General features: G+C 36.0%; 1 long non-coding RNA gene across 1 annotated transcript; it reads right to left on the bottom strand.

The window, feature by feature from the left end:
- Positions 1–14,639: 14,639 nt before the first annotated feature.
- On the bottom strand, positions 14,640–14,973 carry LOC109146711. The gene is made up of 2 exons (XR_002048478.1): positions 14,884–14,973; positions 14,640–14,771 (listed from the first exon to the last, which is right to left on the bottom strand). It is a non-coding gene; the product is annotated as an uncharacterized LOC109146711 (long non-coding RNA).
- Between the last annotated feature and the right edge of the window lie 11,878 nt (positions 14,974–26,851).

Here is a 26,851-nt window from a genome sequence, read left to right as displayed (position 1 = left end):
GCGTACATATAAAATCCTAGAAAGAAAAGGCTCTTCTACAATCAAGTGCAAAGAGTTATTCTTCCATGATCAAGAGGTATTTACATATACCAGATTGTCGATTAAAAATCATTTTTATGCATATGCACTCCAGATTGCATTTTTTCATAACATGGCAGTAAAAAGAAGATGGTTGTACAATGCATGATCCTGTTGGCTGCAATTTAGTGGTAAAAAAATGAAGTACCAAGAGAACATGCATTCTATATGAAATTCTCTGTAAGATGCATTTTATATGGAGAAACACACTTCTTTTTCTTTATCTTGATTTATGTTTCTATCCTTTAAAAATACAATGTATTATCATGTAGGCTGCTGTGAAGGAATCATATTTCAGGACAATATTAGAATACGCTCTAATAATCAATGCAGAACAATATTAATGTGTAGAAAACTGTTACTATTCCAACATGATATGCAGTGGAAAACCACTATGTCACAATCCTGAAAAAATGAACAGAGAAATAGAGAGGGAGAGCGAGGCAGAAACGAGAGGTTAGGGATAAGGGAAAAATAGCAGAGATTTAGGGAGAAAGGGAGAAGAGAAAAGGGAGAAATTGGGGAAGAAGTTGAGAGAGTGAGGTAGAGAAAATCTGAGAAATTGTATTCCAATCAAAAAGCATGCCCTAATTACAAAAGATACTCTAATTTATAGCTCTCCTATCTACTGAATTTTTACTCCAAATAACAAACTCCGTAACTTCAGCAACGGTTCCCAGGCTACACTCAAAACGACACCGTTTTCCTCTTCTTTTTTTTTTTTTTGTTTGTCTAACTTCAGGGTCATAACATTACCTTCCCCTCTAACAGATCCTTGTCCCCAAGGATCAAGCAAGTAAAATTGAGTACACTTCCACACAAGGAGAATGCTCTAAGCCCTAGCTCAAGGCCACAAACCTGAAGCTGATGCCCTCCTAATTCTGTTCTGCACAAGGGGAAACAGCCAAGCAACCCAGCCACATCTAAGGTCCCATATGGCTCCATTCTTCATTAACCAAAGCAGAAACCACCCATAAAATGCAAAAAATGTTACAGTGTGGGAGCTGAAGGTATAAAAAACACAATCCCTTACGGTGAAGAACATTTCCCATACCCAGGAATTATCATCCTGAAATATCTCTAATGGTTTGTAAACCTGTTTGTGTATTTCCGATACATAATTCAGTTGGTCAGTCAGTAAAGATCTTAGTGACTCCAACTTCATCTCCACACTGCTCATTTTACCTTCAGACTCACTCAACATCTGAGTAATTAAGCAAATGCAGTGCCCATTACTAAATTCAGCATAATCCAATACTTCAATATCACACTGCACAATATGATTCATTGGAACATTCAAAGAAAATTTTGTTTTAATTCCCCCTGGATCAAAGATAATCCTTTCATGAAGGAAATCTACTTGCACTTCCTTTTCAAGTTCAAAAACAACTATACTTATAGCTTTCCTCACCATTTTCGCTAGTCTCCTGTGAATTCTACCATACCGTTGTATATTCATCAACAACACAAGGTGACAAGCCTGAGTTTTCAAGGAAAATTCTGCTTTAATTTCCCTTGGACAAAGAATACACCACATATCCACTCTTTTTGTTTCACCATAATTTCCTAGATAATTCAATGCTCCAAATCCAAAGGGATAACACTCAATCAGTGTGATCAATTCACCTTGTTTCACAAACAGTTCATAAGACACCTTAAGGATATGTAGTTTTTCTACTTTATCATCAACAACTTCTAGCTCGTATATGTGTTCATCACAACGATTTAAGTCACCATCATGGTCCTTGACAATTTCATCCTTCTGTACCTCTAGAACTTGCACTGGTAATTTATCCATTCTAACATCATCATCAAGAAATTTATGTAGATTAGGATTACTCACCTTATCCTTGCTTTGACCTGCTTCAAATTTCACCAGTTGTGGAGCAAACTGATCCTGCTGTAACACTTTCTTCTTGGCCAAACCTTTCAATAATATTTTTTTTCCATCTTTGTGGAAAGAAATCCCAGGTGGTCTGGTATGTAACTGAATTGGTGCAAAAGTATCAATCCAGTCCATCCCTAGAACCATGTCACAACCTCCAAGCGTTAGCAACCTGAAATCTTTCCCAAAGATCTCATCCTGGACCTGCCATTTTAGACCACAACACACAGAATCACAAATCATCTTATCACCATTAGCCACTGTCACAGTGAGAGGTTTTGCCTTCCTAGGAGTAATTTCCATTTGGTTAAGCAATTTGGGGTCCAAAAAACTGTGTGTACTCCCACTATCCACCAGAATCACAATAGGATGTTGGTTAATAGACCCAATCAATTTAATAGTATTCATTCCCCCACCACTAATAACAGCACACAAGGTTACCTCAACTTCTTCTTCTCCTTGATGATCCATACTGACCTCCTCTTCAAGATCCCAGGGACCAGCTTCTTCAATAATATTAAAGGTTGGACCTCTACACTTATGGCTAGGATTCCAAGGCTCAAAACAGTTAAAGCACCTATTCTGCTCTCTTAACTGATTTTTGAGCTTGTTAATTTCAGGGAACTGGGCAGTAGAATTTAGGGTGTTTGAGGCTGAAGATTTGGGTGGATTAGGGGTATTTTGAGGCTTATATGGTTATGGGGTTCTGGGGTTATGAGGGTTGGTATAATGGCTGGATTTTTGGCTAGTATCTATTTATTTTTGGATAGTATAGGAAGTTTTCTGGGATTCATTTGTTCTAAGTCCCTTCTCAAACTGTTTGGCCGTCCACATAGCATCCTCAAGGTTCCTAGGCCTTGATGTCCTCACAAAACACCTTAGTTGCTGCTTTAATCTAACTATGAAACTGTCTAGGAAGTATTGATCTGTTAAATAAGGATAGATTTGCAGCAAAAGGCCTTTAAACTCCTCAAATTTATCAGCAAATTCAGTCACACTTCCCATTTGTTTGAAATTAGAAAATTCCTCCATCACATCAGTGTTGTGTTCACAGAACCTCTTACACACTGCCCTTGCAAAATCAGTCCACTGAAACCCTACTCTTAAACCATTAATATAACCTTCAAACCACACTCCCACCTTCCCACATAGGTTTACACACAACACATTCATAATCTCATCCCTAGGGATTCTAGCCAACATGAAAAACCTTTCACACCTCACTACCCACAACCTAGGGTGTTCATAGTCAAAGGAAGGAAATTCCTGTTTATACCTTATGTGATGCTCCCCTCCCTGGTTGTGATATAGTGGTCTGTCATCCAGATGGACCCTCCTGGGAGCCCATGGACTTTCTGCACCCCTAGAATCAGCTGGAAAAGCAGGGAAATTCTCATCATGTTCTTCATCATCCTCAAAAACTTCTTGGACTTCATCAATGCCATCCACCACTGGTTCTTTTCCCGGTCTCCTTCCCAATCCGGAAGCTCCGTCACCTGGGCTTGGATGTGGTGTTGTGGCCTGGCTATGAACGAAAGGGGGATCCATGACTAGTGGAGGTGGTGGCCTATTTAACCTTAAAAGCTCCAGGATCTCATTCTTCCATGCTTCCATGTGAGACTTCAGACCCTGGACAGAGTCATCCACAGACTGCTGAACAGCTGCCAATCTACTACTATGCTCCATGGATAAGGCTTCAAGTCTGCTTAGCCTATCCTCTACTGACGCGGTTGAGTGAGTACCCATGGTGGGCTATGATACCAAATGTCACAATCCTGAAAAAATGAACAGAGAAATAGAGAGGGAGAGCGAGGCAGAAACGAGAGGTTAGGGATAAGGGAAAAATAGCAGAGATTTAGGGAGAAAGGGAGAAATTGGGGAAGAAGTTGAGAGAGTGAGGTAGAGAAATTCTGAGAAATTGTATTCCAATCAAAAAGCATGCCCTAATTACAAAAGATACTCTAATTTATAGCTCTCCTATCTACTGAATTTTTACTCCAAATAACAAACTCCGTAACTTCAGCAACGGTTCCCAGGCTACACTCAAAACGACACCATTTTCCTCTTCTTCTTCTTTTTTTTTTTTTTTTGTCTAACTTCAGGGTCATAACATTAAATTAAAGCAGAATTTTCCTGGAAAACTCAGGCTTGTCACCTTGTATTATTGATGAATATACAACGGTATGGTAGAATTCATAGGAGACAAGCGAAAATGGTGAGGAAAGCTATAAGTATAGTTGTTTTTGAACTTGAAAAGGAAGTGCAAGCAGATTTCCTTCATGAAAGGATTATCTTTGATCCAGGGGGAATTAAAACAAAATTTTCTTTGAATGTTCCAATGAATCATATTGTGCAGTGTGATATTGAAGTATTGGATTATGCTGAATTTAGTAATGGGCACTGCATTTGCTTAGTTACTCAGATGCTGAGTGAGTCTGAAGGTAAAATGAGCAGTGTGGAGATGAAGTTGGAGTCACTAAGATCTTTACTGACTGACCAACTGAATTATGTATCGGAAATACACAAACAGGTTTACAAACCATTAGAGATATTTCTGGATGATAATTCCTGGGTATGGGAAATGTTCTTCACCGTAAGGGATTGTGTTTTTTATAGCTTCAGCTCCCACACTGTAACATTGTTTGCATTTTATGGGTGGTTTCTGCTTTGGTTAATGAAGAATGGAGCCATATGGGACCTTAGATGTGGCTGGGTTGCTTGGCTGTTTCCCCTTGTGCAGAACAGAATTAGGAGGGCAACAGCTTCAGGTTTGTGGCCTTGAGCTAGGGCTTAGAGCATTCTCCTTGTCTGGCAGTGTACTCAATTTTACTTGCTTGATCCTTGGGGACAAGGATCTGTTAGAGGGGAAGGTAATGTTATGACCCTGAAGTTAGACAAACAAAAAAAAAAAAAAAAGAAGAGGAAAACGGTGTCGTTTTGAGTGTAGCCTGGGAACCGTTGCTGAAGTTACGGAGTTTGTTATTTGGAGTAAAAATTCAGTAGATAGGAGAGCTATAAATTAGAGTATCTTTTGTAATTAGGGCATGCTTTTTGATTGAAATACAATTTCTCAGATTTTCTCTACCTCACTCGCTCAAATTCTTCCCCAATTTCTCCCTTTCTCTCCTCCCTTTCTCCCTAAATCTCTGCTATTTTTCCCTTATCCCTAACCTCTCGTTTCTGCCTTGCTCTCCCTCTCTATTTCTCTGTTCATTTTTTCAGGATTGTGACACACTATTTTAGTTGTACTATTCAATTTTTTAAATACAGCAATGATGTAAAATATCAGTATATAGGAAGACTCTTCAAACCGATGAAACAACAAAATAGTAAAAGGATGGAGAAACTGACATGCTCAGCAGTGATATGAAGGAAGAGGAAACATCCTGGGGATAACAAAGGTACCATCTGTTCATATCCTTTCAATGTTTGTTCTTAAAAAATATCGAATTTAGCAGAAGAAAGTGATATACCAAGATCGGATGAAATGTGTAACATCAGATTTTAAAGGACAAAGAAAAAATAACTGATTTCCATGTTAAAGAGTACACAAAGTTAAGAACTCAGTTAAGTAATATCTGTTAATTTTTAGCTTAAACTATAATTTAAGTGTATAGTGAGGGATACAACTGATAATCATAAAGTGAACTGAATATGCACACTTTTGATATTTTGATATTGAATCACATATCTGAAGAAGCAAACCATTGTATAATTTTAGTCTACTATAATAAAGCAACAAACTTTTGGAATTAAATGAAAATGCAGTCATTTAGGTTTGTAATAACGGTTGGAGTAATTTGCTGCCAATCAGTTCCAAAATTATATGTGCACTTGCAGATATATCAAACAACTAACAACACAGAACAATGATATTAATTGGATGGGCATATACATACATGTGGTTATATATATATTATTTTCACCAATGTGCATCCATTAATATCAATAATGATTTTCACAGTTTTTGTAATTGAAGCATATTATGTTAAATGAATCTTTAAACAAAGCATAATATCAAATCTAGATTACACTTCTTCATAAGTGTCTAAAATGTAAACAGATACAGGGAATCAATTAAGCATCTCATTAAATTTTATATATCTAGGAAACTGTATAGTACATATCACATAAACTTTTAGTCTTCCAAGACTAATTTGTCAAGACAATTAACTTTGATTAAGGATGTTTAGGTAATGAAACACATATGGTTCACAAGAGCTGTCATAAAAAATGCATACACTTCTATTATAAACTCCTATCTGTGCCAGCATATTGATTTTTTTTCAACTGGTAACATCTTCTACCATTTTCTTTCAACTGATGGATGTCTGGATCTAAATTTAATTTTTTTTTTCATCTGTAAAAAAAGATTACTCTGTCCGACAATAAAATATTATCAACAATTAATCGGTATCCTCCTAAAAAAGCAGATTAACAAAGAGGTTGGAATGCAATTCATCTATTTGGTGTAATACAGTTTAAAAAACTAACTTACATATATGCATGAAGGATTTTTGAAGGAAATTTTACGTATATATGTCAAAGCAATGGCTGTATAAAATTATACAAAAAAAAACCACCGGAAAAAAATAGAGGATGCTACTGGCTTAACTGATCTACGCTGAAGCTCGTGTCTAATGGAAGACTCTGGAAGGTGATGTACAAAGCTGAGAGAGAACATAGAGTGAGAGATAAGAGAGGGAGGGTGTGTTATTCTCTCCCTCTCTCTATTTATATGTATATATGTATATTTGTGTTTATAGGTATACTAGTTTTTTACGCGCATTGCGCGATTGGGATAATGCCCAATGTTTTTTTTTTTTTTTTTAAATAAGTACTTTAAAGTATATTAAGGCAGGATTATATTGAAATTGTTCATGCATAGATAATTGAAGGTTGAATTTGCGTATTTAAATAGGTAATTCTTCTCCCAAAGGTTGAGTCTTCAACCCCAAGGGCCCCCCACACTCCGGCCCGACAGAGCATTGTGGGAAGTTGTAAATCACTGTGACTCAATGGTTTAGTAGACAGGGCCAAATGCTGATACGCACAAGGAATCTGCCCACTTTGGACATAATTCTCGCACTATCGCCGCCGAGGTTCAAACGTTGGTCTCTTCTCCCGAATACTACCCACTAAACCATTGAGCTAAGCCCGTGCGGGTTAAATAGGTATTCTCAGTATACAAATGCAAGATAATATAATCAAGATTGATTATAATTGTCAATAAAATAATTGTATAGGTATAGTTGAAACCAAATACGGTACATAAGGGAGAACACATAAAAATTAGGGCATAAAATATTAAATATATACTAATATTGTTTGAGGAGATTATGACATTAGGATTTGTGGTTAAGTTCTATTAATACTTTAATATTAGAATTAGATTAATGGTGTAGTTATAATTCTATATTAGACTTTAATATTAGAATTAGACTAACGGTGAATTAACGGAAAAGTTAAATGGATAATCATATAATTAAGGATAAATTAGAAAATCTTAAAAGAAAAAAATTATAACCTGAACAATATGAACCATTCATTTGATTTAATAATTTGGCGGTCCATTTTTTCTACCCAATGTTAATAATTAAATAAATTCGCTGATCAAATCCGCTAGTATAATCCGCTAACTGCTGATTGTCAAACAAGGATATTGCGAGGTAGTTCTCACTTCAATTTGTTGTGTGATTTGAATACTCTCTTTGTCACAAAATCTCTCAAAGTAGTTAATATGGTTGGCTTTATTAATTATATTTTTTAAATTTTTTCATGGTATTAATAAAATACTTGGTAAATAAATATATAGCATTATTTTGTATTATAACTTTGATATTTAATTAGAAAAATAGTGCACAAAAAACATAATAGATAATGTAGTGAATATAATCAATTGATGAATTTGAATGTAAAAATTTTTATATTTGAGAAAAATAAAGACAATTTAACTAATGAAAATATTTCTTTTAATTAATTTATTGATAATTAATAAATTTTTTTCACTGAATAAAGACATTGTAAGGATAATGTAGCGAATATAATCAATTAATAAATTTGAATATAAAGAATTTTTATATTGAAGAAAAATAAAGACAATATAACTAATAAAATTATTTCTCTTATTTAATTTATTGATAATGACTAATTTTTTTTTGAATAAAGACATTGTGGACACATAATTCTAAATTAAAGAAATGCATATGTATTATTTTTTGTTGTAACTACTAAATTATTATTTATATAATTTAATAAGAGTAAAATAGAGTACTAATTATGCCAACTTTGATTGGGATGAGGTTCGAACCTAAGACCTTTTTTTTTATTATTGAAATCAATGAGTAAATTAACGGTGAACTAACGACAATTCTTAAAATTTTAACGGAATTAGTAACGGTGTGTGGGTATTTTAGGAAATTTAGTGTAAAAATTTAAATCTGATCAATCTTTTAATCAATCTGAGCCATTCATTTGATTAAAATCTGTGACCGCCATTTTTTCTACCAATTATAGGCCTAACTCTCTTGGGCTCTTATTAGTATACTAGTTTTTTACGCGCATTGCGCGATTGGGATAATGCCCAATGTTTTTTTTTAAATAAGTATTTTAAAGTATATTAAGGCAAGATTATATTGAAATTGTTCATGCATAGATAATTGAAGGTTGAATTTGCGTATTTAAATAGGTAATTCTTCTCCCAAAGGTTGAGTCCCCTACCCCAAGGGCCCCCCACACTCTGACCCGACAGAGCATTGTAGGAAGTTGTAAATCACGGTGACTCAATGGTTCAGCAGACAGGACCAAATGCCGGTGCAAATAAGGAATCTGCCCACTTTGGACATAATTCCCGCACTGCCGTCGCCGAGGTTCAAACCTTGGTCTCTTCTCCCAAATACTGCCCACTAAACCATTGAGCTAAGCCCGTGCAGGTTAAATAGGTAATTCTAAGTTTACAAATGCAAGATAATATAGTCAAGATTGATTATAATTGTCAATAAAATAATTGTATAGGTATGGTTGAAACCAAATACGGGACATAAGGGAGAACAAATAAAAATTAGGGCATAAAATATTAAATATATACTAATATTGTTTGAGGAGATTTCAACATTAGGATTTGTGGTTAAGTTCTATGAAGACTTTAATATTAGAATTAGATTAATGGTGTAATTATAATTCTATATTAGACGTTAATATTATTCTTTCAAAAGGCTGAACCCCAACCCTAAGGGCCCCCCACATCCCGGCCCGACAGAGCATTTGGGATGAAGACGTTAATATTATAATTAGACTAACGGTGAATTAACGCTATTTAACGGAAAAGTTAAATGGATAATCATATAATTAAGGGTAAATTAGAAAAAAAAAATTTAAAAAATAAAACCTGAACAATTTGAACCATTCATTTGATTTAATAATTTGACGGTCATTTTTCTACTCAATGTTAATAATTAAATAAATTTGTTGGTCAAATCCGCTAATATAATCCGCGCGCTAACTGTTGATTGTCAAACAAGGACATTGCAAGGTAGTTCTCACTTCAATTTGTGTGATTTAAATACTCTCTTTGTCACAAAATCTCTTAAGTAGTTAATATGGTTGGCTTTATTAATTATATATATTTTTTAATTTTTTCATGGTATTAATAAAATACTTGGTAAATAAATATATAGCATTATTTTGTATTATAACTTTGATATTTAATTAGAAAAATAGTGCACAAAAAAGATAATAGACAATGTAGTGAATATAATCAATTGATGAATTTGAATGTAAAAATTTTTACATTTGAGAAAAATAAAGACAATATAACTAATAAAAATATTTCTCTTAATTAATTTATTGATAATGAATAATTTTTTTCACTGTATTAAGACATTGTAAGGACAATGTAGCGAATATAATCAATTAATAAATTTGAATATAAAAAATTTTTATATTGAAGAAAAATAAAGACAATATAACTAATACAATTATTTCTCTTATTTAATTTATTGATAATGAATATTTTTTTTTTTGAATAAAGGCATTGTGAACACATAATTCTAAATTAAAGAAATGCATATCTATAATTTTTTGTTGTAGCTACTAAATTATTATTTATATAATTTAATAAGAGTAAAATAGAGTACTAATTATGCCAACTTTGATTGGGATGAGGTTCGAACCTAAGACCTTTTTTTTTATTTTTTATTGAAATCAATGAGTAAGTTAACGGTGAACTAACGGCAATTCTTAAAATTGTACTAATTATGCCAACTTTGATTGGGATGAGGTTCGAACCTAAGACCTTTTTTTTTTTTTTTTTTTTTTTTTTTTTTTTTTTTTATTGAAATCAATGAGTAAGTTAACGGTGAACTAACGGCAATTCTTAAAATTTTAACGGAATTAGTAACGGTGTGTGGGTATTTTAGGAAATTTTAGTGTAAAATTTAAATCTTATCAATCTTTTAATCAATCTGAGCCATTCATTTGATTAAAATCTGTGACCGCCATTTTTTCTACCCATTATAGGCCTAACTCTCTTGGGCTCTTATTAGTATAGTAGATAGTAGATATATATATATATATATATATATATATATATATATATATATATAGTAGAAAATGGATAAGATAATTTGGATAAATATTAGATTATATTTAACGAAGTTAACAATTAAATTAACATAGAAATTTTACACTAATTAAATCGTATTATTCTTTAATTGGTATAATTTAAATGATATCAAAATTTTAATTGATATATTTGTTTTTTTGAATAATAATCTTTTTGAATGCTACTAGCTCTATTACATTGTAGTATATTTTTGAATAATAATCCTTAGTTTTTAGAGATTTTATAAATCTAATTTATACATGTACCGAGATTTTATAAATCCTATGTTTATTGAGTACATTATTATTATTATTATTATTATTTTTTGTAGAGAATGAGTCTTTAACCGTGCGATGCAACACATAGAAAAGTGTATACTTGCAACACATAGAAAAGTGTATACTATCTTCCAAGGATCAATTAGTATGCTATTGAGTGTACTGGAAGATGGTTAAAACATAATAAATTGTATAATTTGTATAAATTGTATTGATATATCCACTACATACTAACATTGTTTATAAAGAAGTTTTAAATAATTTATAATTTTAAATCTCCCCATTTAATTGTAATATAACTTTGTATTTTCTCTAATTTCTCTATTTATTATTTATATAAAATTCAAATTTATAATTTAATCACTTTTTGTTATCAAATCAAAATATGTATTTACCAATAACGTTACAATAGTCTTCTTTCTTACTATTACTACGTAACAAAATACTCATAATATTTAGTTCGTGCATTACGTGGGTATCATACTAGTTAAAAATTACAATAGAATGTTTTTGATAGATTACATGATAGTTAAGATTAGAACCATAAATATAATTGAGTGGGGTACAAATGTGAAAATAATTATGAAAAAATATGAAACATAATTAATTAGATAAAATAATTTGAATAACACAATATTCATAAATAATTTTTAATTAATTTCTTTTAATTAGATCAACTTTAAGTTTTCTTTTTTCGTTTTTCTTTTTTCTTTTTTTTTTTTAAATTAATTCGTATAATATAAACTAGGGGTGGGCGTTCCGGGGTTCGGTTTGATTTTTTTCGGTTTCGGTTTCAGTTTCAATTTTTCGATTTTAAAAAAGTTAAACCATTCGGTTTAACATTAGAGTTCAGTTCGGTTTGAAACGATTCGGATTCGATTTGGATTTAATTTGGTTCCGTTTAAGATCCTCAAATTTCAACATTTCCTAATTTTTCGAACATACTACCAAACAATACATATTCACATAATCACATAATCCAAATCCAAACTCTAAACATTATATAGCAATCCAAAGTTCAAACACAATACTAAGTACTAATTACCAAGCATCAGTTAACTTTTTTGCACAACCGACTCTTCAGTTGATTCACTTGGAATATTTTTATTGACAAGATAAATAATCATCTATCTGTATAGTTGATATTAGAAGAACACGTGTCAAGTACCATATAGTTAATTTTTTGACACAATCTGTCATTGCTAGTGCACTCGAAATATATTACAGTACTAGAAAATAATTCTAGTGCACTAGATATCAAAATTAGAATGACGGTAAAACACATTAAATTTATAGAAACATGAAACTAAGGAAGATACTAAGTTAGATATAATTGTGAGGTAAAGAACAATTGCGACAAACAACAAAACTGCAATGTTGAGAACAAGCTCTAAAGAATTCAAATAAAAAATTAAAGGGAGATACCAGTGAGAATAAGAACTGAACGTCGGAGCAGGGGACTTGGATTTACTTTATTATTATTATTATTATTATTATTATTATTATTATTATTATTATTATTATTAAAAATCATATGATATTCGGTTTGGTTTTTGCCAAATCGTTTGGTTTCGGTTCAGTTTGGTACCAAACCGTTCGGTTTACTAGAATCACGAACCATTCGATTTTCTATTACTAGTTCGGTTCGGTTCGGATAAACCGAACCGAATTGCTCACCCATAATATAAACTTGATTCATAAAAACTAAACTAAGGGTGTGTTTGGAAACCTGGAAAATGAGTTCTAGAAATCATTTTTCAAGTTTTCATTTTTTGGATGTGCCTGGAAAATTAAGTCAACGGAAATCATTTTCCGTTGACTTTGCAAAATAGGCTTGTTTTTGGAGGAAAATGACTTCCCTTTTTTTGGGGGGGGGGAAGTCATTTTCCAACTTTTACACCAACATCACACATTCACACCACTACCAACATCAACACCATACCACCACCACCATCACTACTGCCGCCGCCACCACCACTATACCACCGCAACCACCGCCACCACCACTATACCACCGCAACCACCGCCACCACACCACCACCATCACACCACCACCACTATCACCACCAACACCATACCACCGCAACCACTACCACCACCAACACCAACACCATCAATATCATACCACCACCACCGCTGCCACCACCACCACCACCATACCACCGCAACCATCATCGCCGCCGCCACCACCACCATACCACCGCCACCACACCACCACCATCACACCACCACCACCACTACCGCCGCCACCACCACCACCATACCACCGCAACTACCACCGCAACCACCGTCGCCGCCACCACACCACCGCAACCACCGTCGCCGCCACCACCACCACCATACCACCGCCGCCGCCACCACCACCATACCACTGCCACCACCACCATACCACCGCCACCACCACCACACCACCGCCGCCGCCACCACCACGACCATACCACCGCAACCACCGCAGCCACCACCACCACCACCATACCACTGCAACCACTGCCGCCGCCACCACCACCACCACCACCATACCACCGCAACCACTGCCACCACACCACCACTGCCACCACCGTCATACCACCACCAATTATTATTATTATTATTATTATTATTATTATTATTATTATTATTATTATTATTATTATTATTATTATTATTATTATTATTATTATTATTATTATTATTATTATTATTATTATTATTATTATATAACGAATGACACCACTACCACTACACCACCACCACCACCATAATATTTTTGATATATTATTAGTTATTTTTATTATATTTAAAATTATTATTATATTATTATATATTATTATACATGTTGTAATATTCTAAATAAAATAATTAAAATATTTAATTATATAATTCTACTCATTTTCCAGAAAATGAACCAAACACACAAAAACAGTTTTCCAGAATGCAACCAAACACTGGAAAGGAAAATGTTTTCCAAAAAATGACTCATTTTCCAGAAAACATTTTCCAGAAGTCATTTTCCCTACTTTCCAAACGGACCCTAAGAGAGCATTTAATTTATTAATTAAATAATTCATAAAAAGTAGACTAAAAAAATATTTAATGTATCTTGTGAATAAATGACAGAGATAAAATAAACAAAAGAAGATAAAGACAAGTGTTGCTAAAGAAATTTGAACTTATGGCATAAGCTTTTTAACATCAAGTTTGGAGTTCATCCAATTAATTAAGATATTCAAACTATTAATAATTTGAACATAAATATAGATTTTATATAAAATTTAATGTTATATATGTATATATATAATACATATATACAAAGTGTGGGGTCAGGGGAGGGGGGAGTAGGCAGCTGCCCCCACAGTGGCTCCGTCCATGCATGAGACGGGTCAGGTTATGAGAATTTGGTTCAATTCTTATATAGTGTATGAATTTAGTAATATTATTTGCTACAAACGGTCTATTACAATTTTGCTATAAATTATTACATTTATGCTAAGTATATTATATATAAGTTTTAAAATATTAATTGTATATGCAATCTATACTATATATAAAAATAAGAGCAAATTACAATTTTGGTCCTATGACTATAAGGTGCATGTTAATTTCGGTTCGTAACTTTTAAAATTATCAATTTAGTCCTTTAACTATGCTTTTTTTAGCAAATTTGATCCTTCCGGCCAAATTTCACCGGAAAAACGTAACTCATTTTAAATTATTTATAATTGGGGGCAAAATGATCCTTTCGCATCACTTCTTCTGCTTCCTTGCTGCGCCTAGGGAAAAGCAAATAAAGATAAACTGATAATTTCTTAATTACTTAAAAGATGAAGATGAACTGCATATCAACTTGAATATTGCAGTTCTTTACTAGATAGAAAATCTTGAAGCACAGATAACAATTCGCTCAATTTCAATGGTCCCCACTTCCGTTTGCCACTCCAGCCACAGCGCGCTGCATCAGTTTCGGGAGAATAAACCAACATAAGCTATGGTATGGTTGAAATGTGATCTTAAGTAGCAGTGGCAGCAGCTAAAGAAGATTGCTAAAGCAGTCTTGTGTGTACTTGAACTCGGGATAATGCATACTGCACATCAGTGTCGAAAATCTGGTGGTGAATCACGAACCTAATTCTGCATTCGCAACATTCCAAGATCGCCGGAAAATCAAGTGAGAGAGATCGTCGGTGGGCTCAAACGCAGTGGGTGTTCTTCCTTTGGTCCCTCCGGCGGCCAGCGCAACGCGATAGCGAGAACAGGAAGACCCAGTTTCCGGGAGCCATCGGCGGACATCGATAGTGGTGGGGTGGGTGCCGCAGCTGGACACACATCCATAGACACAACAACGCTTTCCAGTTGGTGAGAGAGTTGGGGAAGGCCGTGGAAAAATGGGCAAAATCACACAGAGCCATCGGCGACTTCGTATCACACTCCTGGGTTTTACTTTTTCGGCGCAGCAAGGAAGAAGAAGAAATGATGTGGAATGACCATTTAACCCCCAATTATAAATAATTTAAAATAGGTTATGTTTTTCCGGTGAAATTTGACCGGGAGGACCAAATCTGCTAAAAAAAAACATAGTTAAAGGACTAAATTGTTAGTTTTAAAAGTCACGGACCGAAATTAACACGCCCTATATAGTCATAGGACCAAAAGTGTAATTTGTTCTAAAAATAAAATCCTCAATTTAACTTCTCGCCAAAAGACTCCCATACAATTAAGGATTGCGCAATATTGTAAAATTGTAAAAATATGGTAATACAATTCCTATTCGTACTACAATTGTACATTAAAATATGGTAATACAATTCCTAATATAATATATTTTTTCCTACTTTCTATTCTTAATACAATTCTAGATTAAAATTACTAATCTTAATAATAATAATCTATACTGTTAATAAAAGTAAAATCCACCATCTTCAACTTTTCCGTTCAAACTAATATGAATATTAATTAATTGATAAAAAAATTAATAAAACTTAATTGGTAACAAAATTTTATATGAAAATTAATTAATATCTAATGAATTGTTACCACAAATTAAAGTCAATATATATTTAAAAATGGAAAATGGTTACCAAATTCTAAGAATAATTAAACCATTATAATAGTGAGAATAATAGAAACAAATTCTGTGTAATAAATGAAAAAATTCATTGAAAATTCTATGTAATTTTATAAAGAAATAATAATTTATTAATTATTATTTACACAAATAATAATAATTCAAATATTGATTTTACACCAATAATAATAATAATAATAATAATAATAATAATAATAATAATAATAATAATAATAATAATAATTTGAAATCTACACACGCAGAATACTGATCTTGCGTAATAGTAATTTTTAAAAATTCATTTTTTAATTTATTTGCGTAAATATGAATTACTTAATTTATTTGCGTAAAGATAGATTCCTTTTCCTATTTATACACTTCGGCTTTGTTGGGTAATCCGCGGTTATCGGTTAACTGATAGCGGATTGTGTTAGCCGGTTTAACCAGCGGATTGCATTAACGGTTTGTAAAAATATGTTTGGTAAAATTAATTTTTTACTATTAGCGGTTAAATGTAAAAAGACATATAAGGACATTCATAATAATAATAATAATAATAATAATAATAATAATAATAATAATAATATTATTATTATTATTATTATTATTATTATTATTATTATTATTGTTATTGTTATTATTATTATGCAATAATAAAATAAAATTTATAATAATACTAATAATAATAACAACAGCTTTCAAAAAAAATAGCAATAACAATAACAATAACAATAATAATAATAATAATAATAATAATAATAATAATAATAATAATAATAATAATAATAATAATAATAATAATAATAATAATAAGCAAAATAATATTAAAAAAAGACATAACTGATGTGGAATCAACTTTAATCCAATATCATTACTGAATGAAGATGAGCTCAAAGAGCTCCTCTATATAAGAGGAGCATTGCTCCCTTAATGACTTACGAAACGATTTGCTTGCTCATCACTGCTGGGCAAGCATTGATAGCGCAACCTAAAAGAATCCTTCATTTAAGGAACATTTAATGGCTTCCGTTATATAAGTTTTTTTTTTTAAATAAATATAATTCAAGGGTGTTTTGGGAAAAGATTATTCTTTCCCAAAAATCCAAATTAAAATGCTGCAAAATGTAGCATTTCAGTTTTCAGTGGTTTGAAACAAACCGTTGCTCCAAACTGTTGAAGAACCAAACGACTTTTTTGACATTTTGTGTCTGGTCAAAATGTTAACATTTTGTCTCTAGTCAAAATGTTAAAATGGTGGATCTGTCAAATATATATATATATATATATATATATATATATATATATATATATATATATATATATATATAGTTTTCTTTCATTATATTTAAAAATTGCATATGCAGTAACTATGATAACCATTAAACAGATTGAGTACTTATTTGTTTTTGTTTTATCTTTTTTTTTTTAATTTTTTTTTTATCTTATTCATATTTAACTGCAAATTTAATTGGTAATTTTATTATTACAATTATAGATTAATTATTTATGACGGAAAAAAAGATATGATTTGTGATAAATTAACTAATATCTAATGAATTGATATAGCAAATGACTATTACAACAAGTTTTATGATTGGTAAGTAATATATTAGAATCTCATTTGTATTACAAAATTAATAGTATATATGAAACAAGAGTACGCATCTTTCGTCTCGTAAATGCTCTGTAATTTCCGCAGTCCCAGGTCGTGATCGCCGATCGTGCCCGCCGATTGAGTGGCCCTCTCTCTTGTTTATGCGCAAGAGAGGTTTTCTCCCTAGCGTTCTAGGGCTTATATAAATTCCATTGAGTTTTCTACTTCGATGAAGTCACATTTACAAGTTTTTCTCGTGGTGTGGATTGTATTATTCACCATGGATATCCGCCAGATCGAGGATCACTGTGCCAATTTGTCAATTACGGAGGAGGAGGTGTCTGGCTTAGAGGCACCTGACCCATCACCTCCGAGCGAGGCGCCGATCCATCACAGCTTGGTAGGGCATTTTCTCACCGATCGTCCGATCAAATTCGACCACATGCAACAAGTTCTGGCATCCGTATGGCGGCCGGTGATGGGCATGCAGGTGGAGGCATTAACGGAGGAGCTGTTCCTATTCCGATTCCCACATCCCAAGGATTTGTAGAGGGTCATCGACGATGGCCCTTGGTCTTTTGAAAATCACACTCTGGTATGCGAGCGAGTTCCTCCGGATTCGAGACCTGAAGATGTCGAACTCGATGCAGTGACATATTGGGTGCAGATCCACGGGTTACCGGCGATGTACGCATCACCGGAGTTCCTGACTCGAATCGACGATTACCTAGGCTCCTTTGTCGCGATCGACCCCAACAATTTTGGGGGTTCGTGGAAGGGATTCTGCCGCATCAGGGCTAGGATGCAGGTGGGGATACCGTTGAAAAGACGTATGAGGCTCGTGCGCAAAGATGGCTCCACTCAGTGGATTAACTTCCGTTACGAACGACTAAATGCCTTTTGCTTCTGTTGTGGAATTTTGGGTCACATCGAGAAATTTTGTAGGAAGGCCTATGAGGAAGGTATCCCGCTCGAATCGTTTCCTTTTGGCAATTGGATGCGCGCTGGACCGAGGAGGCAAGCCAAACCAGTCGGTGCAAAATGGCTACTACCGAAGGACGCACTGTCGAGTTTACCTTCATCTCTGCCAGGGCTTTCGCCTCTGGAGCTAGTGACGGCACAGGAGAGTACAGGAGTACAGGGGGAGTTGAAGCGTAGAAGAGAGTCGGCTGAACAGGTTACTGAAGTGTATGGGGAGGATGTGATGATGTCTGAGAGTTCAAAAACTTTATTATCGGCGGGTCTGGAGGGCCAGACTCGCCCAGCCCAATGACTGTTCTCAGTTGGAACTGCCGGGGTTTGGGTGGCACCCGGACAGTTCGAGAGCTATTGGACATTGTGTCCAAAGAGCGACCCTTTTTTGTCTTCTTATCGGAGACAAAAGCATTAGGTGAGAAAGTGGAGCAGGTGAGAGTGCAGATGGGGTTTGAAGGGGCAGTGTGCGTGGACCGTGAGGGTATGGGTGGCGGATTAGCGTTTATGTGGAGGGATGCGGAGGCAGCATCGCTTCTGAGTCTCTCGTGCAATCACATCGATATGGAAATCACTCTTCCAGACATGCCGAAATGGAGACTGACGGGGTTCTATGGTAATCCTGACCGCTCGCAAAGGCAATCCACATGGGATCTTCTTCGACAGCTCAAGGTGCAATCACCGCTTCCTTGGGTTGTCGCGGGAGATTTTAACGATATAGCGTGTTTATCTGAGAAACGGGGTACTCATTCACACCCGGAAGGTCTCATTGAAAGCTTTAACGATACTTTGGAAGATTGTCAGCTTCTTGATTTGGGTATGGTAGGAGGCCGGTTCACATGGGAAAAAGGGCATGGTACAGAGGCTTGGGTGGAGGAAAGGCTCGATAGGGCAGTGGCTACGATGGATTGGGTGGAACTACATGAGGACGCAGTAGTGCGAAAAATTTTTACGGTTGAATCTGATCACAGCGCAATTCTACTTGATTTAGAGACACGGCCGGTTCGCGCAGCAAGGTACGCTTTCAAGTTTGAGTCCGCTTGGCTTCTCGAGTCGGGGTGTGCGAAAGTGGTAGAAGTAGCGTGGAGACAATCGGCTGGTATGGATTTTCAACAACGGATAGATATTTGTGGCCGCCAATTACAAAAGTGGGGTGGAGATCATGCTAGACAATGCGGTAAACGCATTAACAAGTTGCGGCAGAGATTAACAGCGTTGGAGGAGGACAGAACGGCGCAGGCAATTCAGGAATTTAGGGAGGCAAAATCTGAGCTACAGATCGTATTGAAACAGGAAGAACTGTTTTGGCGCCAACGTTCAAAAGAACTCTGGTTGAAATATGGGGATTCTAACACGAAGTTTTTCCACAAGGCAGCCTCGGCACGCAGGAGGCGTAATCTTCTCCTACGAGTCAAGGACCAGAATGGATTGTGGAGGGAGGGGACGGCTATGCATGTAGAAGTGTTGAGGTACTATAATCTTATTTTTTGTTCTGAGGGGGGTGTGTCGGATGTGTTTTCACAGATTAGCCGGTGTGTATCCGATGAGATGAACGCTGCCCTGTTGCAGCCGTTCACTATTACGGATGTGAAATCGGCCTTGTTTTCCATGGCCCCGGAGAAAGCTCCGGGCCCAGACGGCATGTCTCCAGCCTTCTATCAACATTTCTGGCCGGTCCTAGGTCATGATTTGTCAATGTTTGTCATAGGCTGTATTGATATCTGCAGTTTCCCACAGGGCCTGAATATGTCTAATATTGTTTTATTGCCTAAGAAAAAGGTCCCGGAGTCGGTGGCTGATTTGCGACCGATCGCTCTTTGTAATGTTGTCTACAAAGTCCTGGCTAAAATGTTGGCCAATAAACTTAAAGTTTTGTTATGTCATGTCGTGTCGCAATCTCAAAGCGCTTTTGTCCCCGAGAGACTGCTCACCGATAATATTATCATTGCTGGGGAGGTGGGTCACTTCCTCCATAGGAAGGTGTGTGGGGCGATGGGTTGGGTTGCGCTGAAGCTAGACATGGCTAAAGCATATGACAGAATGGAGTGGGGTTTTCTGGAAGGAGTTGGGTAATTTTATTGATGTTGTGTGTGTCTTCGGTCACCTATTCAGTTTAGGTGAATGGGGAACCAGTGGGTACAGTCTGCCCCACTCGGGGTATCCAGCAAGGGGACCCATTGTCCCCGTATTTATTCATTCTTTGTGCCGAAGCGCTGTCTGTTCTGCTTCAACAGGCGGAAGTGAGAGGCGACATACATGGGGTGAGAGTGGCCCGGGGTGCACCTTCCATCACCCATCTGTTCTTCGCTAACGACAGCCTATTATTTTTCAGGGCGACACATCAGGAAGCCTCTAAAATCAAAGAGTGTCTTGACAGGTATTGTAAGGCATCGGGTCAGTTAATCAATTTTTCCAAATCCAGTGTTGTGTTTAGCATCAATACAACTGTGGCGGTTAAGCACATGATCTCAGAGTGTTTCGGGGTTCAGGAAGCTCATAATCTGGGGCGTTATTTGGGTCTCCCTTCGGTCCTAGGGAGAAGTAAGGTTGCTACATTCAGGTACATTGAAGAGAGAATTCGTGATCGCATTGGGGCATGGCAACACAGATTGTTATCTAAGGCAGGTAAGGAGATTTTACTTAAAAGTATAGCTCAGGCCCTACCTATTTTCACAATGTCCACTTTTTTTACTGCTAATCCGAAGTTGTGACACCTTGGAAAAAATGTTTAATCATTTTTGGTGAGGCGGCGGTGGTACAGGGAGGGGCATTCATTGGCTGAGTTGGGGTCGTTTATGCAAACCAAAATTCAGAGGGGGTTTGGGTTTTAAGCGTCTGCACGAGTTCAATTTGGCATTGTTAGCAAAGCAGGGATGGTAACTGTTAATCCATCCGGAGTCATTGGTGTGTAAACTTCTGAAAGCCAAATATTTTCCTAAATGTGATTTCATGGAAGCTCGTCTGGGAGGCAACCCGAGTTATTTTTGGCGTAGTATCTTGGCGGGGCAGGATGTCTTAAGCCGGGGACTTGCGCGGAGAATAGGCAATGGTATAGACACTAAAATCTGGGGTTGGGGTTGGCTTTCTACTGCTACGGATGTGAGTCTAGTCACACATTGTATTGAGGAGCATAAGGAGGCGAAAGTTTGTGGACTAATGACTGAACAAGGTGTTTGGGATGCAGATGTGATTCAAGATTTGTTTTGTGAAGAAGATGTACGCAGAATTCTAGCAACTCCGATCAACATGAATATGAAGGATTCCTGGAGATGGGTAGGTGACATTCGTGGTTGCTATACGGTGAAACACGAGTACCGGTTACTTGGCAACTATCCATCAAATGTATCTCCGGATAGTCCGTTTCGTTCGTGGAATCGTTTATGGTCCCTTCCAGTGCCTCCCAAAGTGAAGAACCTCCTTTGGAGGTGTGTCCGAGGAGTGTTGCCGGTTCGCGAAAACCTTAAAGCAAAGAGGGCGTGGCTCGGGGGAGGCTGTCCGTTTTGCGGATTCCCATCCGAAACAGCAGAACATATCTTCTGCGAATGTCACTGGGCAAGAGGTCTATGGGGGCTTGATGACGTTCTTCAAGGTCAGGATCTACCAACCTTCATGGACGCGGCTTTGGGGAGTTCGGCAGTGGACAAAGCAGTCTTATTAGCCGCTATTTTGTGGACACTGTGGCAGGCACGAAATGATGTGGTTTGGAGAGGTTCTACGTTGGTGTTGGAGAGTCTTAAATTGCAGGTTGATAGGCACTTGACGGTGTGGCACAATGCTCTCGGCAGTTCGTTGAATCGGGCCAACGCACAAAACGTAGCTGGTCAATGGTTACCGCCTCCGCCAAATGTCCTTAAATGTAATGTGGACGCGGCCATGTTCGATGATGGTGCGGGCTATGGAGCGGTGGTTCGTGATCATATGGGCAATTTCGTTGCGACTCGCAGCGGTCGTCTTACTTGCAATAGGGAGCCGTTAATGGCCGAAGCTCTGGCTGCATTAAAGTCTCTTAAATGGTTAGCCGGGATGCAACATTGTCATATTATTTTGGAATCCGATTGCTTAGCTTTTTGTAATGCATTTAATTCTTGAACAGTAGATTTTTCCTATGTAGGTTTGGTTGTAAAGCAATGTTTGTCGATTGCTAAGGACATAGGGGATGTTAAAATCCACCATGTCAAGAGATCAGCGAACCATGTGGCTCACGCTCTTGCTCGGGTAACTGGTTCTTCGCCTGTCTCCAGGTCGTGGGCTGTTATCCCACCTACATGTATTGCGGGTTTGCTTTTTCAATGAAGTTCTGTTTCGTTTTTGGTTTCAAAAAAAAAAAAATAGTATATATGGACTAAAAGTTTATATGAAAATTAACTAACATATTAGAACTGAGTTGGAATTTTTCATATAAAATTTTGTAATATATTAATATGTATTTAAAATGGAAAAATGGAAAATTCCAACGAAATTCTTTTTTCAATTCATTAGATATTAGTTAATTTCCATATAAATTTTTGTTACCAAGCTTTATTAATTTTTTTAATAATTAATTAATATTCATATTAGTATAGATTAGTGTACGGTTAGTAATATATTAGAATCCCATTGAGCCTCATTTTACTATTTTTTTAATACAAAGAAGATGATGATTGCTTTGATGCGGTGCAGTATTGTTTACATTTGTGATTACTTATTTGTCACTAACATTTTTTTCTTTTTGTGTAACTTTATTTAATTATTTGACTTTTTCTGCCTTTTAGTACTTTCTGAATGGAGAGGTGACTAAAAGTCCTATTGAAACTTTGGAGCGAAACAAGTAATGTGATGCAACGGATGATCGATCTATTAAGAGCTGTGAATGTTGAGAAGCTGGATTGAAATTATTAATAAAATGTTTTCCTGCTGAGAGTCTAGCCATTTAGGCCTTTGGGCTTAAACATTGTTCCTATGATTGATGGTTGACATTTTATGTTGAGAGTCTAGCCATTTATGACCAAATGCCCCTGGGCATTTCAATATTTTTGTTATGTTTTATATTTATAATTTTAAATTTGTGTATTTTGTTTAAACTGTAAGATTGCATGGTTTTACATTACTTTGAATATGCATTTGTTTTATTTGTTTATTCACACTATGTTCATATGTGAAATTATAGTTTAAAAACTAATATTACAAAAAATAATTAATAATTGAGAATAAAAAGGGCACGGAATTTAGGTCAATTGAAATAGGAAATGAATATTAATAATTGATTAAAAATTAATAATGATTCCAAACTGACTCAAATACAAAAAAAAATTGATCAGACTGCTCAAACAATAGTATATGTAAATTTGTAAAGTATTTTGTTATTAATAATTTACTGGAAATATTTAAAAAAGAATTTGTTATTAATAATTAACTAATTGACTAATTGATATGTATTTAAAAAGAATAATTGGCTGATAATAAAAATTGCACAGAAATTAGGTCAATTGAAAGATGAAGTGAATATTAATAATTGACTGAAATTAAAAATGATCCAAAATTAACCAAAATTAAAAAGGAAATGACAGACCGTCCAAACAATAGTATATGTAAATTGGAAAAGGAATCTATTATTAATATTTGACTGAAAATATTAAAAAAAGAATATGTTATTAATAATTAACTAATTGATATGTATTACAAAAAATAATTGACTTAGAATATAAATGACACGGAAATTAGGCCAATTGAATAAGGAAATAAATATTAATAATTGTTTGAATTTTTTTTTTTTAAAAAAAAAGATCTCCATATTAACTATTTCAAAAAAGAAAACGGATTAACTATAGTGTTGATTTTACGGCTCTTGGGTGCCCTTCGGCCGGCCAACACTACCGTAAAATACTTAAACAAGGGTTTATATGAATGAAGATTAGAGTAAGGGAGAGAATAATGTAGTATTATTTCTCTAGAGTTTCGGCCGCTTGAGTGCCAAAGATTCGAGGGAGCGAGAGAGCGATCCCCTTACACAGTGATCCCGAGGGGATATTTATGCTAGAGTACAAGATTCCTACAAGGAAAGTAGAGCTGACGTAGAGCCAATTCTATAAGGGAAGTAGGGCTGACGTAGAGCCAGTTCAATTAAGGAATCTGGCCTACTTCATACCATAAATGTCTAAACTAATAAAGGAAGCTACTTAAATAAATAGGGAGATCTCCGCAAAATCTACCTGTAACTGCCTCTAGATGTGCACCCAACTGGGGATGCGCTAACTGCCAAGGAGATGTTCTGAGGGGCCGTGGTAATCGGGCGAGGACGCTCTGATAGCAGGGCCTGGTCGCCCAATTGAGTTGCTGAGTGGTACCTAGTCGGGGACACACCGCCTGCGGAGCCTGGTCGCCTGTCCGAATGCTGATGGGTATTCGGCCGAGGACACGCCGACTGCCGAGGCTGGTCGCCCAACCGCGTCTCATATATGTGCCCGACCGAGGACACACTGGTTACCGGTTCTGGTCATTTTACCCGAGCCGGCCGATCTTTGTCTGAGTAGGTGCCTGCTCTTCTGGATGGCTGGCCGCTGAAGATGGCTGACTGCGATCCTCAAGTGCCTTTGCATGGCGGGTGGGAATCGTGAGTGTCGCCCATTTGCTAAGTACTAGGCCGTGCTCGAATCTGACTGCCTAGCCAGGCACACCCAACCGGTCATTCAATTTGGGGTGTCTATCACCAGTCCCTCACTTTTTTAGGTTTAGCCGAGCACTGACCTGAAAAAGTAGAAAAAAAGTTAAGGAAGCGTAAAAAACTTCCCGGACGCCTTACTTTCCAACCCTGATTGATCGGTCATGCGCCCAGTCGGTATCCCATTGCTTCTCCGACTAATCCTTGTTTCTCCCGACTGGTTCTGCAAAGTGGTATGGTCGCTGTAACGCCATTATGACGACCCATTGAGTCTCGTCGGTTAGAGTTTTGAGACGCGTCTTTCCATAACCGTCATGTCATACGTTACGTCACTCCCTCCTACCGTCCTACCGTCCGATCGAGCACACGTATCACGATCTCGCCGGTCTTCCAAGCTTATAAATACTCTAATGTTTCCTTCCATTCACTTCTTCGCACTTTTTGAGTTTCAAACCTTCCCGCGCTCTCTTCCCACCTTAAACTCAAGCTTCTTTCTTTTTCGCCGGCCGGCGTCCTAGCCCACCGAATAAGTTTCGTCCATTTCTGGCCGTCGTTTTCCTTCTCAGGTCAGTTTCTACTCCAATCTTCCTCCTATTTCCTTTTCTCCTTCTTTTCTGTTACTTCTTTATGTCTTCTTCTTCGTCGTCCTTGTCTTCTTCCGCCGCAGGCGACCGACTAGTTACGAATCCCCCCAATGGTGGGTATGTGGGGATCCATGTAACACCCCACTTTTCTTAAACCTTATTAACAGACTTAACCTTGAAAGATAAACTAAGGCAGCGGAAAAAACTTATTAAACAAATTTAATAGGGGTGTCACCGCCACAATCACCCTTCACGGTGATTGCACAGGCAATGGGTAAACAAACTAAATCATTGAAGTTTTACTAACATCAATCAAACTAGGGGTAAAAACCCCGGTGCCCAGCACCATCAAAAACTCAAGGGAAAGTTAACTACAAGTCTCAAAAACAAACATCAAGAGTTTAGACTACAACTAGCTAACTATGCTAATCTAGTCTAACTCATACTCTATCACGAATTGGGTCCACCTGAAAGGGGTTAACAAACAACAAGTAGAAAAGAAACCCGTTCGCACGAAGCTAAGTATAACGCCACTCAACCATGTAAAGTACTACAGTATATACTTTTGGAAAACATTTGTTTTCACATACTTAGATCAAGTGTTCTCAATCACTCAAGAAACAAATAAACATGCTCAACAGGATTTCTATATGCTTGCAACCTAATTATCATATAGGCATACTTTCTCAATTATTCAACTTATCAATAATCTCATGCTTTCATATGCTTGTCTTATCAATAATCTCATATCCTCATATATCTCAGTAAGCAATCTCATGCTACACATAATTCAATAAGCAATCTCATGCTACACATAATTCAATAAGCAATCTCATACTATCATATAATCTCTAAGCAATCTCATACTATCATATAATCTCTAAGCAATCTCATACTATCATATAATCTCTAAGCAATCTCATTCTATATAACTTGAGACACTATCCGCCCATTCAGAACGCACCAGATCAATAACTGTTTTGTCATACTCAGCTTGTTGAAACTACATGTAAAAAGTTAGTAAATATATAAATACTCAACGTAATCACAATATGATGAATTGTATAAAATTAATTGAAATAATTAAAAAATAATGATAAAAATGTTACTAGTGCTTGTACATAATCTTTATCTTCACATATTCTCAATTAATGTTCTCATATAATCCATGCCATAGAAC

Source organism: Ipomoea nil, unplaced genomic scaffold (assembly GCF_001879475.1).
Source record: "Ipomoea nil cultivar Tokyo-kokei standard unplaced genomic scaffold, Asagao_1.1 scaffold0233, whole genome shotgun sequence".
Classification (NCBI taxonomy): domain Eukaryota; kingdom Viridiplantae; phylum Streptophyta; class Magnoliopsida; order Solanales; family Convolvulaceae; genus Ipomoea; species Ipomoea nil.
The sequence above is the reverse complement of the archived record's forward strand: the minus strand, read 5'-3'. Positions and strand labels throughout refer to the sequence as shown.